Source organism: Mya arenaria, chromosome 17, assembly GCF_026914265.1.
Source record: "Mya arenaria isolate MELC-2E11 chromosome 17, ASM2691426v1".
Classification (NCBI taxonomy): domain Eukaryota; kingdom Metazoa; phylum Mollusca; class Bivalvia; order Myida; family Myidae; genus Mya; species Mya arenaria.
Window position 1 is genome coordinate 6,141,151 of NC_069138.1, and position 16,711 is coordinate 6,157,861.

The window sequence follows — 16,711 nt, forward strand, 5'->3', positions numbered from 1 at the left end:
CAACCAACATAATATTCAACTACATTGACATATTGTCTCTGAAAAATGTGCAAGTATTCCAAATCGATTTTGGAAACTTGACAAGTGATGACCATTATAGGTCACTCCGCATGGTTGACATTTCTGAAAGTCGATTACCAGTAAAATTCAATATTTCGGTTAAGACGGCCGATTTGACACTAAAACGCATACGGCATTTGGAAACACTCATATCAGACAATATAAATTATATTTTGGAAGTTCTAGCATACATTTTGATTCTAACCTGATTATTAATTCGCTGAACTTTACCTTTTCTCTTAAAACACTAAGCTTACGATGGAACAAGGTCAAAACCATTCGGTTCGAAGTTGAAACCAATATAACATTCGGTTTACAAAGTTTGGATCTTCAGTTTAATGAAATTGAGTATTTTGATCTTCCTTATATATTTGATTGTACGCTTTCCACCCTGTTACTTGCTCACAATAATCTGTCTATCATGCTTCAAAGCCACACGGAACAGTTTACGCAAATGTTTAAACATATGTTCAATCTACAAGTGGTGGATATGTCATACAATAATCTACCTTACATTCCAAAGACAATGTTTAAACACAACATAAATCTAAGCCAGATTTACTTAAGCCATAACAACTTGATGCAGTTCTATCAAACAGTTGTTTTACCTTGCAGACAAGTTGACCTAGTATATAATGACATTGGATACTTAGATGATACGAGCATAAGTTGGTTTGAGAGAATCAGCGTCAAACAGAATGGATCACTACAGTTACACATTGACTCCAATCCTTTACAATGCACATGTCCACGTATTAATTTCGTTCACTGGTTGCTGACTTCAGAATTTGTTATCCATCGAAACTTAATGTGTTCGAGAGACGGGGTCCAAACGTAAGTTAACAAAGATACCTATGCAAAGCTACAAAACGACTGCAACATCAACATGATCAATAGCATGTATATCATAATACCCAGCATAACAATTGGTACTTTAATTGTAGCAATAGTAGGCGCTAAATTGGGGAAGCGAGTTCTCGACAGACACAAAACTAAACGGAATGCTAGAAGTGTTCGCACACAGCTCATGAACGGTTGTTTCAAGCTTCGATTTATGTCGTTTCTTATCTACAGCGACAGTGATTCAGTGATAGTGCTTGAACACCTCTGGCCTTTATTAACGAACTCTTTTAAGGAAGAAGTAGGAGATGTTGAAACCGAGGTTTTGAAATTTGTCGGCATTGGTGATAGACACTTTCGTCCTGGATACGGCATCATGGATGAAGTGAATAGATGTTTTAATGACACAGCAGTCATCTTGGCAGTTGTATCAAACGCCTTCTGTGGAAGCGTATTTTGCAAAAACGAGCTTGATTATGCAATTATATTAAAGAAGCGTGTTGTTTTACTCTTTGTGGAGAAAATATCGGAAGAATCTATGCCTGCCTGCGTGCGACACCTTTTCAACAAGAATGTTCGGGTGAAGATTGAATTGAAAGATGCCGAAATACAGGTTACACCTCACTTGGATGACGTGTGCTCTGCCATTCTCAGTTTAGCATATTGATTCGAATGTGTGCCGTTTTCATTTTAATGGCAAAGAGCAATCAGAAAAGCTAAAAGACTTGTTTTGAATGTCATTTGTGTCACATTTTCGTCATAAAATGTATTCAACCATAGTTTTCTGTCTATGAAAGATATTTCTATATAATTAAATGTATATGAGTGCCTTGTTACAGCTATTTTAAGAATTTCCCTCTTGTCCACAAAGTGTTTCTTTTAAAAACGCACGAGTTCCTGGTTTATAAATGAACGGTTCATTAAAGGAATGAACGATACATGACCTATGCAATGAAAGTCCTATGATATCCCATAATCTATTTAGTGTTTGATGGATGACATTTTTTTCCACACTAAGTTACTATAAAGGTCAATAATATTATGTTTTACAATGTTTAATAATATTTAATTTTAAAATTTTCAAAGAGAAGTTCTGGCTATTTAGTTATTTCATTATGTTGGTAAGAATGTTATAACGATTCGTTTATATAATATTAATTCTCAAATTTCATGTCATGGTGTACGTGAAGCTTTGTAGCCAGCCCAGAGTATGAATTCGTCATGTGTTGTGCGCAAGCTAACATCGGAATGGAGCATGCCTGTGACAATAATATGTATATATTACAGTATAAATTTGTATAATCAAAAGCATAAAAGAGTATCTTTTAGGATTTTCATCTTAGTAATTCTAGCAAAGAGTATTCTTGTACACAGAAGTAAAATTTAAGTGTTAATTAAGTTTCGACGACAAAAATATCATGTACAGTGATGCATGATGAGAATTTGCTGCAATAATGGTTATTGCAGTTCGTTAATGCAAGATGTGATGAAGTAGATTAGTATACGGCACATTTATTGTGAGCAAATTAATATGAGAGATATTTAAGCTTTGGGAAAGCCCCCTTTTACCATAGCAAAAGCGCTAGTCAGTCAATATTTTAAGTTTGCTTTACGGTAACGCTGATTCTTTGTCGTCTGCTGTATTGAGAGGGAGAGTCGGTTTCACTTCTGAGTAATTTTCAAAACTTAGATGCAGACGAATGAAAAATGGTTTAAAATATAACCTAGTTTCAGTTGTTTATACCCTCAATAAACTCTGAAACAAGTTAACTTGTGTTAAATCAGGAACATACATGTAAACATTCATGTTACTCACATCCGATTCGTTTTAATCTTTTTCTTTCAACCGGATGTTAAAAATACGATGCTGACTACGACTAAAATTATTCAACTTTATTCACGTTGTGTATGGTAGTAAACATATGTTAATATTTAATATTATCTGGATTTTGTCATTTTCATGTGAATTGCAAGCGGATAACTTCCTAGTTGCAATAAACCGAACTCTGATTCGTTGAAATTATATCAAATAGAAAATGAAGTACCTAATAACTTCCGGGTCAAACAAATACGAATCTACGACCATTTTGAATAAAATTTATTTATAAGGTATCTTTATTTATTATTAAAAAGAACGCTTCATACGAGCATTAAAGGCAATAGTAGGAAGGAAGTTAAAGTGACACTCTTATTCAAAGTCAATACATACAAAAGTATAACAATCATCAATTTTGACTGATAAACCTTTAATTTCTTACTAAATAATCCATTTACTGAAAATTCTAATTACTGATATTAAGTTTGAAACTGTGTATTTAATAGCAGAAAACGCAAAAAATATTAAATGATGGTGAATGTTAAAATATTTACTGTGGTCTACTATAGTCTCATAAGGTAGAAATACTTTGTTTTATGTTTTATGCTCATTTCTGTCAAATTTAACTTGGTATCCTTCATAAGAACCTATGTGTTCGACATTTATTCATACTTTTTGGAAGATTAAAGCAATATTATTAAGTATGGTAAATCTTATCTGGTAGTAAGAGTACATCTTTAATGTGTACTGAACTGTTATTACATTCATTACAGTGGGTTATTGTGCGTGAAATAAATGTTTTCAATATGTCGCTTTTAAATATAAATGGTTTGCAATTATTGTATGAAAAACGTAAATATGATCTAACCACAAGATATACCACATGATTAAAACCATCTTCAGTTTTCTGTCTGAGGACATCAGTTGTTCATAATAATAAGCTATTGTAAATAAACCTTTTTTTTATTTTACTGTTTGAAAGCTCAATCGATTTTAATTCACTGTTTTGCATTTCAGTCTCAAACAGATTACTTTCTAGTCTCAGCAAATAAACGGAATGTTGTGAGGTTGAAATTATCTTAAATTGAAAAAAACAAACACACATGTCCTCTTTCAATTCTTCTAGTAATATTAATGTGTTTAAATGTTTGCATACAAATTGTGGCCCGCAAAATTAATGGATAGAGATTGGACATTGTTTTATTTTCGATAAACATTTTGCCACTGAATATAGCGATATAATTCATAACCAACAGGAAAAAAGAGAGGTTATTCGCCTAAACAATATCAAATTGTATGGACAATGTTATAACTAGGGAGTTTTGTTTTAATGAATAACGAAAATATTTATGGGGGATGTTTGTTGAATGATAAGTGTATTTTATTTCACGAGTGGTCAAAGAAAAAAAATATTTTCACGAGTGGCCTAGCCACGAGTGGAAATATTATTTGTCTGTGACCATGAGTTCCGCCCCTTAGAAATAGTAAAATAATAAGCTCATTCGCTAACTGTGGCAGTCGGCGTGTTTGACCTGTGAAGTCAATTGACAAGCTATAGAGAAATTCGAATTCACTCGGTGTATTCAGGCGGAGCTAAAGCCACGATCATTCAATGCAACGTATCTTTCAAATGCTAAATTCATTTGCAAACAGTAGTATCGAGGGTTAAGTTTTGCGCATACGCATTGTTCTGCACCTGCGTTAGTTAAATGTATACTCATTTCTTTTGGATTAATTGTGACGAAAGCTGACATATCTTATTTTTAAAATCTCTCTTGATTCCATTTTAACCCCCCGCCACTGAGTGGTGAGGGGATTATAGGAATGCACTTCGTCTGTCTGTCCGTCTGTCCACCCCTCCGTAACATTTCGTGTCCGGGCTCTAACTTATGCATTAATGGATTACCATATTACTTCGTACAAATGTTGTCCTCATTGGGACGATGTGCAGTTACCTTGATACGGGTCAATACCTGAAAGGTCGAGGTCACACGAGACATTCAAAAGGTCAGAGTTCACATGCTCGTTTCTGATTTTAGTTATCTGTCTATGGAACATAATGATACATTTTGCGAATCTAATGCAGTATCCTGCGGGAGAACTGGCATCGCTTTCATGTTTCGTTAGAGACTGCTTATTAATATCTCGCAAGTGAATGCGTGCCACAATAACAGAGTAATTGGTATCGAGGTATGCAATGCTCTAGATATACCAACGTACATTTTCGGTGTATATTTACCGGCTGAAAACGACAGAACATTTTATTGTGAAGTTATTGGCGAATCAGAAGCGCTTATTTTATTTTACTGTACCCAGGGCCATGTAATAGTTGCTGGTAATTTTAATACTAAATTATACGACTATAACCCAAAATCTGTGGCATTAACAAGAATCGTAAAAAGCTATAACCTTATACCTTTTAACCTTCGCCCATATAACAACTCACACGACTATAGCTACGTAACTAACCGAACAATGATAGATCAAATGTTGGTATCCTCCGATTTATATATACGTGTCACATCGTTTGAAGTCATTGACGAAAGAAAAATACTTACGTCTGATCACTTGCCTTTTGTAATGACCCTTACGGCAGATACTCCAAGTCGAAATGCCGTTAACGATACAAATGTAAGGCGAACTCATGTCGCTTGGGAAAGACTTACACCTGACGACATTTGCATGTATCAAACAACGTTAGATAAAGCGTTTATAAACGAGGAGTTATCCATACTCCCAGACGTTAATACATTAAATGAGACCATTGTATCAGTACTAGTATCAACGTGCGACAAATATCCACCAACACACAACCCGATACACAAACCAAAGACATACTGGAATGATAAAATAAAACAATTATATCTAACTGCTAAACACGAACGATTACAATGGATGCGAAATGGTCGTCCGCGCAATCCAAGCCATGATTCATTAAAAAGATTTAAGCGAGCAAAATCCCTTTTTAGAGCTACACAGCGGAGGCTCGCCGAAACATATGTGCATAATGTTTTCGATAAAATCGATAACGCGGCAGGAACAGATGACAAGTTATTATGGCGCCTTCTTAGAAAGTTAAGAAATAAAAACCCTAACAGTGTTTCAAAACTTGAGGTTGATGGCGTAAAGTACGAGGGTGAGATGATAAAGGATGGTTTTGCTAGTTTTTACTGATCCGTATTTGATGTTAGCTATAATATGCCGCTTTCAGAATTTGAGCGTGAAGTTAAAGACAGAATTAATGAAAAGATTCGCGAATCTTTACCAGATAACACTACATTTAAAGAAATCTCAGAACATGAAATTAGGATCGCGATTAAAAGATTTAAACGTAAAAAAGCGCCCGGTCCAGACTCGGTTTTAAATGAACACGTTTATACGGTGAGCAACCAGTTATTATGGCCCTTAAGGTTCTGTTTAATGATATAGTACGCTACGAAAAGTATCCAGCGTCATGGAAACGTAGTTACATCATCCCTATTTACAAAGGAAATGGCAAGCCACGGTCAAGTCCTAGTAGCTACAGGCCGATTTCACTTTTTTCTACGTTTTGCAAAATATTCGAGCGTGTCATCGTAAATAGATTTGATATAATATCATTTTCCAAATTTCAGAATAAACAACAACAATGATTCCAAAAAGGACTGAGTTGTATAACTGAAGCCTTTAATCTACATGAAGTAATTACGCATACTCTCGATAGTGGATGTAATGTATATGTACATCAGTTAGATATGAAAGGCGCCTTTAATTTTGTCTGGCACGACTCCCTATTTTTGAAATTGCACGATCTTGGCATTCAAGGGAAGCTATGTACATCAGTTAGATATGAAAGGCGCCTTTAATATTGTCTGGCACGACTCCCTATTTTTGAAATTGCACGATCTTGGCATTCAAGGGAAGCTATGGAAAACTCTACTTAATGGTAACCAAAACCTTACAACATACGTGAGGTGGTCTGGTTCAACGTCTGACTCTATAAATGTACGTAGATCTGTCCGCCAAGGCGGCGTATTATCAGGTTTTTATTATTTAGTGCACATTAACGACCTGCTGAATCGATTAGAAACATCCGGATATGGCGCCAAGGTTGGTACAATTGCTGCAGGGAATCCTACTCTCGCAGATGACATTTCACTCGTTGCTTTAACGTTCTCCGGTCTTCAGCATATGCTTGATGTCGTACAAGACTATGCAGTTCTTCACAAATATGAAATCAATACTACAAAGTCTTGTTGCTTGTCGTTCTCCACAAAACGCTTGTCAGTTCCACTAATAGTAACATTTGCCGGACAATCGCTTAGTTACGTCAAATCGTCCACTCATTTAGGGATACTAGTTAACTCTAAGTATGGGATGCGGTCTACAACACGTATTGAAGAACGGTGCCAAAAGGGCAAAAACTCATTCCATGCTATGAAAGGTTATGGACTACATGGCGAAATTCTTAGTCCATTAACTGCCACTAGCATATATAAAAAAGTCATTATTCCAACTATTTTGTATGGAAGCGAATTGTGGAATAACCTCAAGTCATCGGATCTCGATATTATCAATATGACTCAACATTATATTGTTAAAATGATTCAAGGCTTTAATAAATACACTCGTTCCGACATGTGTGAGTCAATGGTGGGACTATATCGTCTTATAAGCTTAGTCGAGATCCACAAATTATCTTTTCTGCAAAAGATAATGACGTTGCCTTCTGATAGTTTAACACGAAAACTTTTTGTAAGGAAATATATAACATTTCTTAATCGCCGAACAAGTAATCCAATGCTAGGCTTTATACCTGATATATGCGCTTTGGTAAACAAATACCGCTTACAGGATAGCCTTAACGATTTCATATTGCATAATGTAGCGCGTTCAAAGTCGAGCTGGAAAAGCTCTATTCATAAAACCGTGAAACAGACAGAACTTACTTAATGGCGCGAATGACTTATTAGCGACAGGGATCTTTTACTATTCAAAATTCTCCATAAACAAATTGAGCCATGTGTTGTGTGACAGTCCGCAAATAATCGCTCGGACTTAAAACTTGCGCATTTTATTGCTAACTTGTGGCTAGACAAGCCCTCTTTACTGCACTCCGTCTGCTTAATTTGCAAACGCGTGTTCTTTAACAAAACCGAGCATATCGTGTTTGCTTGTCCGTGTACAGCAGCTGTACGCGATAGTTTTTATTGTGATAAAAACATAGTATTTGTCAACATGTCGGATCCGACTTAGCTAAAAAAGATTCCACAATTTTAAGAGATTTTGTTTTAGGGAGCAAGTACATACAAAATGAAGACTATAATCAATTGCTGTTATGCAAGCTCAGTTTTCGTTAAGTACAAGATGCGTTCAATGTATACAATACTTTCGATAATGTTTAAATAATACTGAAACAGTGGCATTTGTGCATATATTACGTAAGATGATTATGTCTATATTGTATGATCATACAATTGCTGTTAGTTTGTCATAAATATTGTGTTTGACTTGAACCCATTGTATACATGTATGTATTACTCTCATGCTACTTCATGCATGAAATAACTTTTCCTACTGACATATTTAAACATGCTTATATATATTATATTGTGTTCTCATCTCCCGTGCGGAGGATATATTGAAATAAATGAAATGAAATGAATGATAACAAAATTGTAACTGTGTATTTAATAGCAGAAAGCGCAAAAAAATAATAAATGATTGGTGAATTTTAAAAGATTAACTGTGGTCTACTATAGTCTCATAAGGTAGAAATACCTTGTTTTATTTTTATTTCTTTCAAATTTAACTTGGTATCCTTCATAAGAACCAATGTTTTCGACATTTATTCATACATTTTGAAAGATTGAAGCAATATCATTAATTATGGTAAATCTAATCTGGGAGTAAGGGTGCATCTTTAATGTATACTGAACTGTTATTACATTAATTACAGTGAGTTATGGTGCGTAAAATTAATGTTTTCAATATGTCGCTTTAAAATATAAAAACATATTGAAATTTTATGAAAAACGTAAATATGATCTAACCACAAGATAGACTACATGATTTTTTTTTTCAGTCTGATGACATCGGTTGTTCATAATAATAAGCTATTGAAAATAAACCTTTTTTTATTTTACTGTTTGAAAGCTCAATCGATTTTAATTCACTGTTTTGCATTTCAATCTTTAACAGGTTACTTTCTAGTCTCAGCATATAAACGGAATTTTGTTGGGTTGAAATTATCTTAAATTGAAAAAAAAAACACATGTCCTCTTTCAATTCTTCTAGTAATATTAATGTGTTTAAATGTTTGCATACAAATTGTGGCCCGCAAAATTAATGGATAGAGATTTGACATTGTTTTATTTTCGATAAACATTTTGCCACAGAATATAGCGATATAATTAACAACCAAACAGGAAAAAAGAGAGGTTATTCGCCTAAACAATATCAAATGGTATGGACAATGTTATAACTAGGGAGTTTTGTTTTAATGAATAACGAAAATATTTATGGGGGATATTTGTTGAATTCATGATCAGTGTATTTTATTTCACGAGTGGTCAAAGAAAAAAATATTTTCACGAGTGGCCTAGCCACGAGTGGAAATATTATTTGTCTGTGACCATGAGTCCCGCCCCTTAGAAGTAGTAAAATAATAAGCTCATTCGCTAAATGTGGCAGTCGTTGTTTTTGACCTGTGAAGTCAATTGACAAGCTGTAGAGAAATTCGAATTCACTCGGTGTATTCAGGCGGAGCTAAAGCCACGATCATTCAATGCAACGTATCTTTCAAATGCTAAATTCATTTGCAAACAGTAGTATCGAGGGTTAAGTTTTGCGCATACGCATTGTTCTGCACCTGCGTTAGTTAAATGTATACTCATTTCTTTTAGCTTAATTATGACGAAAGCTGATATATTTCATTTTTATAATCTCTCTTGATTCCATTTTAACCCCCGCCACTGAGTGGTGAGGGGATTATAGGAATGCACTTCGTCTGTCTGATCGTCTGTCTGTCTGTCCTCCCCTCCGTAACATTTCGTGTCCGGGCTCTAACTTATGCATTAATGGAAAACCATATTACTTCGTACAAATGTTGTCCTCATTGGGACGATGTGCAGTGAACTTGATCTGGGTCAATACCTGAAAGGTCAAGGTCACACGAAACATTGAAATGTCAGAGTACACATACTCGTGTCTGCGCTATAACTTACTTATGCATTGATGGATTACCATATAACTTAGTACAAATGATATCCTCAGTTAAGACAATGTGGATTGACCTTGACCCGGGTCAAAACCTCAAAGCTCAAAGTCACACGAGACATTTAAATGTCAGAGTACACATGCTCGTGTCCGCGGTATACTTTACTAATGCAATAATGGATTACCATATAACTTGGTACAAATGTTGTCATCGTTGAGACGTTGTGGAGTGACTTTGACCCGGGACCATACCTCAAAGTTCGTGTCCGCCCGATAACTTCGATTTGAATTAATGGGTGACCATATAACCTGGTACAAATGTTTTCCTCATTGAGACGATGCGCATATACTTTGACCCGGGTCTATACTTCAAAAGTCAATGTCCAACGATATATTTAAAGGCACACATGCTCGTGTCCGCGCTATCAATTACTTGTGCATTGATTGATTACCATATAACTTGGTAGAAATGTTAACCTCATTGAGTGACCTACTTTAGAAACTTTTGTTGAGAATACATAAAAAAATTATCCTGGATCTCATCAATTTTATTATGCAAGTATTAAGAAAAAACAAAATGTTCTAAAAACAACGGCGGGGGATATAGCCGGCCTTAGGACTGCTTTGTCAGGGTAGGACCTAGTATTTGTTTCATTTTGAAAAGGCCATCAGAACGAATCCCTGGTGGGTATCGAACCCACGACCTCTTGGTTGAGACGCGGACACATATACGTTTTACCACTTAACCACTCTCATTCTCTCACTCGAACGTCTACATTAGAATACAACTAACTGTTTATCTTATTATTAAAGAGTCTCCTTTACACCCATCTGAAAAATATAAACACAATCGTTAGATATTTGCTTTATAATACCTGGAAATAGAGAATCAGAATTACGACGATCATTTGCAATCAAGTATTAATTTATAAGACACCAAATGAACCTTAAAGTTCGTGAAGCAGTATGGTAGTTCGTCATACTTTAAAAAGATCGAAAATGTTTTTAGTTAATTGTAAATTGTCATGTTATGTAATTACTACAGTTTGTTTACAATTCGTTTCCTACTAAATTACAATTCATGAGCACCACAACCTATTCATTGGCACCACAACGATCAGAAAGTCGAGCATAGTGCACCAAGTAAAACAATTTTTCTAAAATATTTAAAGAGACAACCTTTTGTCAATAAAAAAAGCCACACACATGTAAAGTAATTGCTTAAACCTAAGGTACGAAAACAATTCTCAAGAAAATCCAGATTTTTAAGTTGTCGACGCTAACCTCTAGCAACTTTTGCAAGTTCTAGACAATCAGATTTTAAATTTTATTCAGGACTTTTACAAGAACTACTCATAGCAAATTCTATGTGGAACTACAATCTCCATTTTTTAATTTCCTAGTATAATCCTCTAAAAATGTAAAATAAGAAACCATACTCACTGTTTACATCCATATTCCACTCATTGGCAATATAACGGGTGACGCGTTAGAGCATTTTCAACGCATAACAAAATGTTTGCCCGTCGTAATTTAAATATCTAACTTGTTAAAAAACTGATTTATGAAACATGTATCACGTTCATTCAATATTTTACAATAACAGAGATTTAAACTTTTCTTTCGATGTCATTACAAACATATAAAACATTCGCGCTTTAAAGGCTAGATAAAAACATTAACATATCCCTCTAGTTTTTCATGCACTATCACGCACGATTTGTTTTTCATTTTAAAAACCAGCACGCGTGTGCAAATTACGTCATACACTGGCATAAAGACACATTGAATCTTGAATTTGGATGAAAAGGAAAACTATTGGTCAAAAACACATGTAAGTTTACACTTTTATCTTTGTTCAATATCATTAAGTGTGTAAATATGAATGGATACTTTTGTTAAATTCGTTTATAACCTATGTTGATTTTGTTTTGTAACTGATTGAATGATGTAGTATATTATATTTTATGATACAGAATATTATACTCTTCAGAAATGGCTGAATAGATGTATTCAGTCATCCTACATTATACCATATCCACAGTATTCGTAAAACGTATTTGTGGATGGGAATGGGAATATGATCATTCTGGCCCAAAAATGACATTTTGAGATATTGTAACCTTTATGATGCCAAGTATTTCAAGAACAAAAATCCAAAGTTTCAAGTCAAAATTCACAAAAACTAAAAAAATATAGTACTTTTCGTAACACGGGTGTAGAAATCGAAATGAACAAAATGTATGGTCTAATGTGTTTATTTAGAATGAAATATCCATGTCAGATAAGTATCATGTCAAGGACTATTTACATGTAACATATAAGTTTTAGCATAGAAACAATAAGCACTCATAGTTTAATTACAAAAGTTAACGAAAAGTTCATAAGTGCATTTGGTTGCTATGGTAACTATTGATAATGCCATTTTTACTCATTTTCTAAATGTTTCTCAAAAAATAATGTTTTTCATAAAGTTGTGTTTTAAGTTATTGACATTTTTATGATACCAAGCAATTGCAGAAATAAAATCTGAACTAGTCAGTCAAATATTAAAAAATAAAAACAATGGATATGGAACATTTCGTAACAGATCGCTTTAACACAATTTGAACGAAATGTTCGCTAAATCTGTTCTTATTTTGAATGAAGTACACAAGTCAAAATATTAAAATATTAAACTATCTTTACTAGTATCACATTCACTACAAAAGGAAAATAACAAGTATACATTGCTAATGTCCATAATGATAAAGAAACTTACAACAAAGGTCAAAGCAAAATTCAGTTGCTATGGTTACTTATGAAAATGCTATTACCAATCATTTTTGAAAGTCCGCATAATTTTTTTTTATTTATAAGTTATTGACATCTTTATGATACTAAGTATTTACAGAAATTAACTCTAAAGTTTCACGTTAAATTTCACAAAAGTTATAAAACATATGAAACATTATGAAACACAGGGATAAAAAACAATGTGAACAAAACTGTTCTTATTTTAAATATTATATATATGTCAAGATACCTGTTTAAATATATCACTTATCTTTACTAGTGTTACATAAACTTCAACATTAAAATAGCAAGTACACATTGCTAATGTCTATAATGACATAGAAATTGGCCACAAAGGTCAAAGCAAAAATCGGTTGCTATGGTTACTAATGAAAATGCTATTTCCAATCATTTTCAAAGTCTGCCACAAATAATGTGTTCTCAATATACAATGCGTTTTAAGTTATTGGCATGTAAATGATACCAAGTATCTTAGGTATAAAAACTAAAGTTTCTAGACATTTTTGTACAAAGAAATCAAAAGATATGGATCATTCTGTTACACATTGGTAAGCCAGTTTGAAAACAATGTCCACTAAAAATGTTCTTATTTTAAATGCAGTGTCCATGCCGAAATACTAACTTAACTGTCTGTTATAGCTAACACATAAAATAATTCATAGACACAAAGAGTACACATTGCTCATTATATGTACAAAATGACATAAAAGAACTACATAAAACAACAGCCTGTTCCTATGGTTACATGTGATAATGCCATTTTTTACTCATTTCTTTCATATTTGCCACAAACATTTGATCTACAATCGACATTTCACCAACAAATGAGTAAACTTCGACTTTACACAGAGTTGGTTTAGGGCATACTGCAGATCTTGATGACTCAGATCTAAAGAATGGACCAAAAGAATATTGAAGGTACGATTGACGTTCAGCATCTAGGCACGTTGCGTGCTTTATTTCAGGCAAAACACCACATTCTGGACTCATCCTCAAAAGAATAACTTCAATTTCTGAGGAATCTACAAACTCTTTGCATACTAAACTCCTGGTTTATGTTTTGATACATAGAAATGGTGGTATTTGGTAATATTCTTTAGAGTTTTGAAATATGTATCTAGGAATGATTTCCAACTGTGAACTGTGATTGGCTATTGAGGGTCATAAACCAAGTGTGGGATGTTGTGGCCGGACTTTGAAGAGGTGAAAACAGTGTGGGCAATTTCTTGAAGATTCTCGGCATTACAACATCGCCACTGGACCTTCCAGTTGCCGAAGTGACAGTCAGGAGCAAATTTGGTGTGCCCAGCCAACATAGTGTTTAGTGTTACACTCTCATGCAATCCTGAAAATTGTTGGAAGATCTGTTTAGTGTAAATAAAACTTATCTATATTCACAAAAAATATAACTAAGCAAATGATTTTAACTAGGGTATAATAAAGTTTTCAAGACATATAAATCTTACAATAATGGAGTGTTAACATATGTTTATTTAGTTAACATATTCCTCATATCAAATTACTGCCAATTACACTTTAACTTCATCCAGTTCTGCATCCTTTAAAATTAAAGCACCAATCGCAGATATCAATGATGTGATTGATTTCAAAAGACAGTGCATTTGTCCTAAAAAATCAGACAAACCATTATTAACAGATAAGAAAACTTACAGGTCACATGGCATACCAAAGCATAGCATTGTTCTTGTTTTGGCCGACAGCATTATCGAAATAAACCTGGAAAATTTAATACATTTTTTTTCTTTTTTAAGCTATATGCAGTACATGAAGAAAGCAATGTTATATTGATGGACACATTTCATAAGCCATGGTTGAATCCAAATGTCCAATCGTTATCAATCATCGAATGTGAAATGGAAAAAAAAATCTGAGTAAGAATGTGTTTCATGGTGTAAAATATGTTAAGTTTCATCATCTTTTATATTCACTATTGATTCTCATAATCTCTTCTCAGCAATAAGGATAAAGTTTGCATAAGCTGTTAGAACCTTTAATCCATTAAAATTCTATAGATAATTTAAATGGGTGAAGCATTAAATACCTCAGCATGTTTTTCACCGACACCATAGTGCTGAAAGTAGTGGTGGGCCAGGCTCACGACACTGTCACTTCCTTTCCCCGGCAATTCGGCCTCGTCCACCAGATAAAATGTCTAATTTCCTGTACAAATAAATGTTAACTATTGTTAAAGGGACTATACACCAGATTGGCACCAAAAACAGTTTTTTTCTGTAACAAATCTCAGGACAATTATTTAAAAAAATGTTTTACTCTTTGATATCATAATTGTAAAAAAAATACCAAAATGTAAATGTTCGATCCAGATTCACCAAAATTGCAGTCCAATGTTGTATCTACTGTGCTACGAAGGCTTACTCTAAACCTTTGGAATATCTAAGCTATATACCTAACTTGGTAATATCAGGTGATAACATCGACAAGCCAATCACGCATACAAATGAATTCTACTAGGTATACATACCTAGTAATCTTTTTTAATGGTACAATACGAAAAAACTGCAAATATATAATTGTAAACTATGTGGTACTTCAGTTACATGTAGTTAGTTTCAATGCATTGTACTCATTGATACCAAGTTTATGTCAGTTTTCGACAATTTTCTTCTTTTTTTCCCGCTATTTCATCATATGGTGTATAGCCCCTTTAATTGATTTCACAAATAATAATAAAAATTGTACTGAAATAGTCAGCAAGAAGATAATGTAGACAACCCAAAATGACACTAACAGATAGCTGTATTACAATTACAGATCTTTATTTCTAATTAAAATTCATTTTTAAAATCCAAGCTAAGATCAAGAGTGTTTAACTTGTTTACGTTGAATCTTTTAAAAGGATTTCTAAGTATGGCCAAGGTAAAAGTTTTTGAACAGGAATACAAAGCTGACAACATAAAAAATCTAACCTAAAAAATTAATTCTGACTTGGAAAGACAATTTTTACAGGTACATCATTATTGTATAAGATCTGTCTTATTCTGTTACTCCATGTTTAATTCAGAGTGACATCTTACCATAAAAACATAGCTGAACCTAAGGCACACATGCGAAACACATGACACTTCTGTGGGGTGGCGAAATATATCGGCCCAACTTGTTGGCATGATGTGGATAGTGGACTTGCTGGGCAAAATCCCATGAGTAGTGGTAGTGCACATCTTGGCTACATGGTTCAGCACCTTCAAAAACAATAATGATAGCAAACAAAAAATCAAATAGTATTTTACTTTATGAAAACAGGTGATCCGAACCGTTATTCAGTAACATTCAAATGATAGTAGTATGCACACTGCAGTTTGTTTACATTTTGAATCTCCTTGACATCTTCAGTTCTCAGAGTACCATCATAATTATTTTACAAAGTAATAAATCATCTTTGAAATTAGTCTCAGAAACATCATGTCCACTATCAGACTCTTGTTCATTTCACAATCAAAATCATCATTATTTATCAAACATAAAATTGACCTTTCATCTGAATCTTTTATATTTTGACTTTGAGAAGACTGCACAAATTCATTTATAATAAAGATTGTCAAGTTAAAGTTGTACATTTGCAAAATCTGGATCATCATTTTGAATATATTCTTTTTCATAAGGTACCGTCGAGGCCTGTGACAACGTTTAACATTTAACCTTGGCGGTCATTATCGGTTGCTAACAACAAAACAATTCACAGAATTCACTTCCGGGTTTTGACAATTACTTTGATTGCCATGTGAAAGTACTGTCAAATTACTTATCAAGTTTGTAGATTGTGTTATACTGATTAAAAATAATCATTAATGATTAAATAACATTTTATTGTACTTACCACTTGCAATTCCACAATTTAAACCAAGAAACGTTGAAGTTTAACACCGAATGTTCCTCGTGATAAACTGGGAAACGGTGTCTCGGTTACTACGTTGTTTGTCAGAATGTTAACAAATATCGGTTATAAACAACCATTTCATGATC

At 33.7% G+C, this 16,711-nt stretch overlaps 1 long non-coding RNA gene across 1 annotated transcript; it reads right to left on the reverse strand.

The window, feature by feature from the left end:
* Nucleotides 1–12,155: 12,155 nt before the first annotated feature.
* Nucleotides 12,156–16,629, reverse strand: LOC128223109 (uncharacterized). Its single transcript, XR_008259290.1, has 5 exons — nt 16,566–16,629; nt 15,766–15,930; nt 14,772–14,890; nt 14,381–14,446; nt 12,156–14,054 (listed from the first exon to the last, which is right to left on the reverse strand). It is a non-coding gene; the product is annotated as an uncharacterized LOC128223109 (long non-coding RNA).
* Between the last annotated feature and the right edge of the window lie 82 nt (nt 16,630–16,711).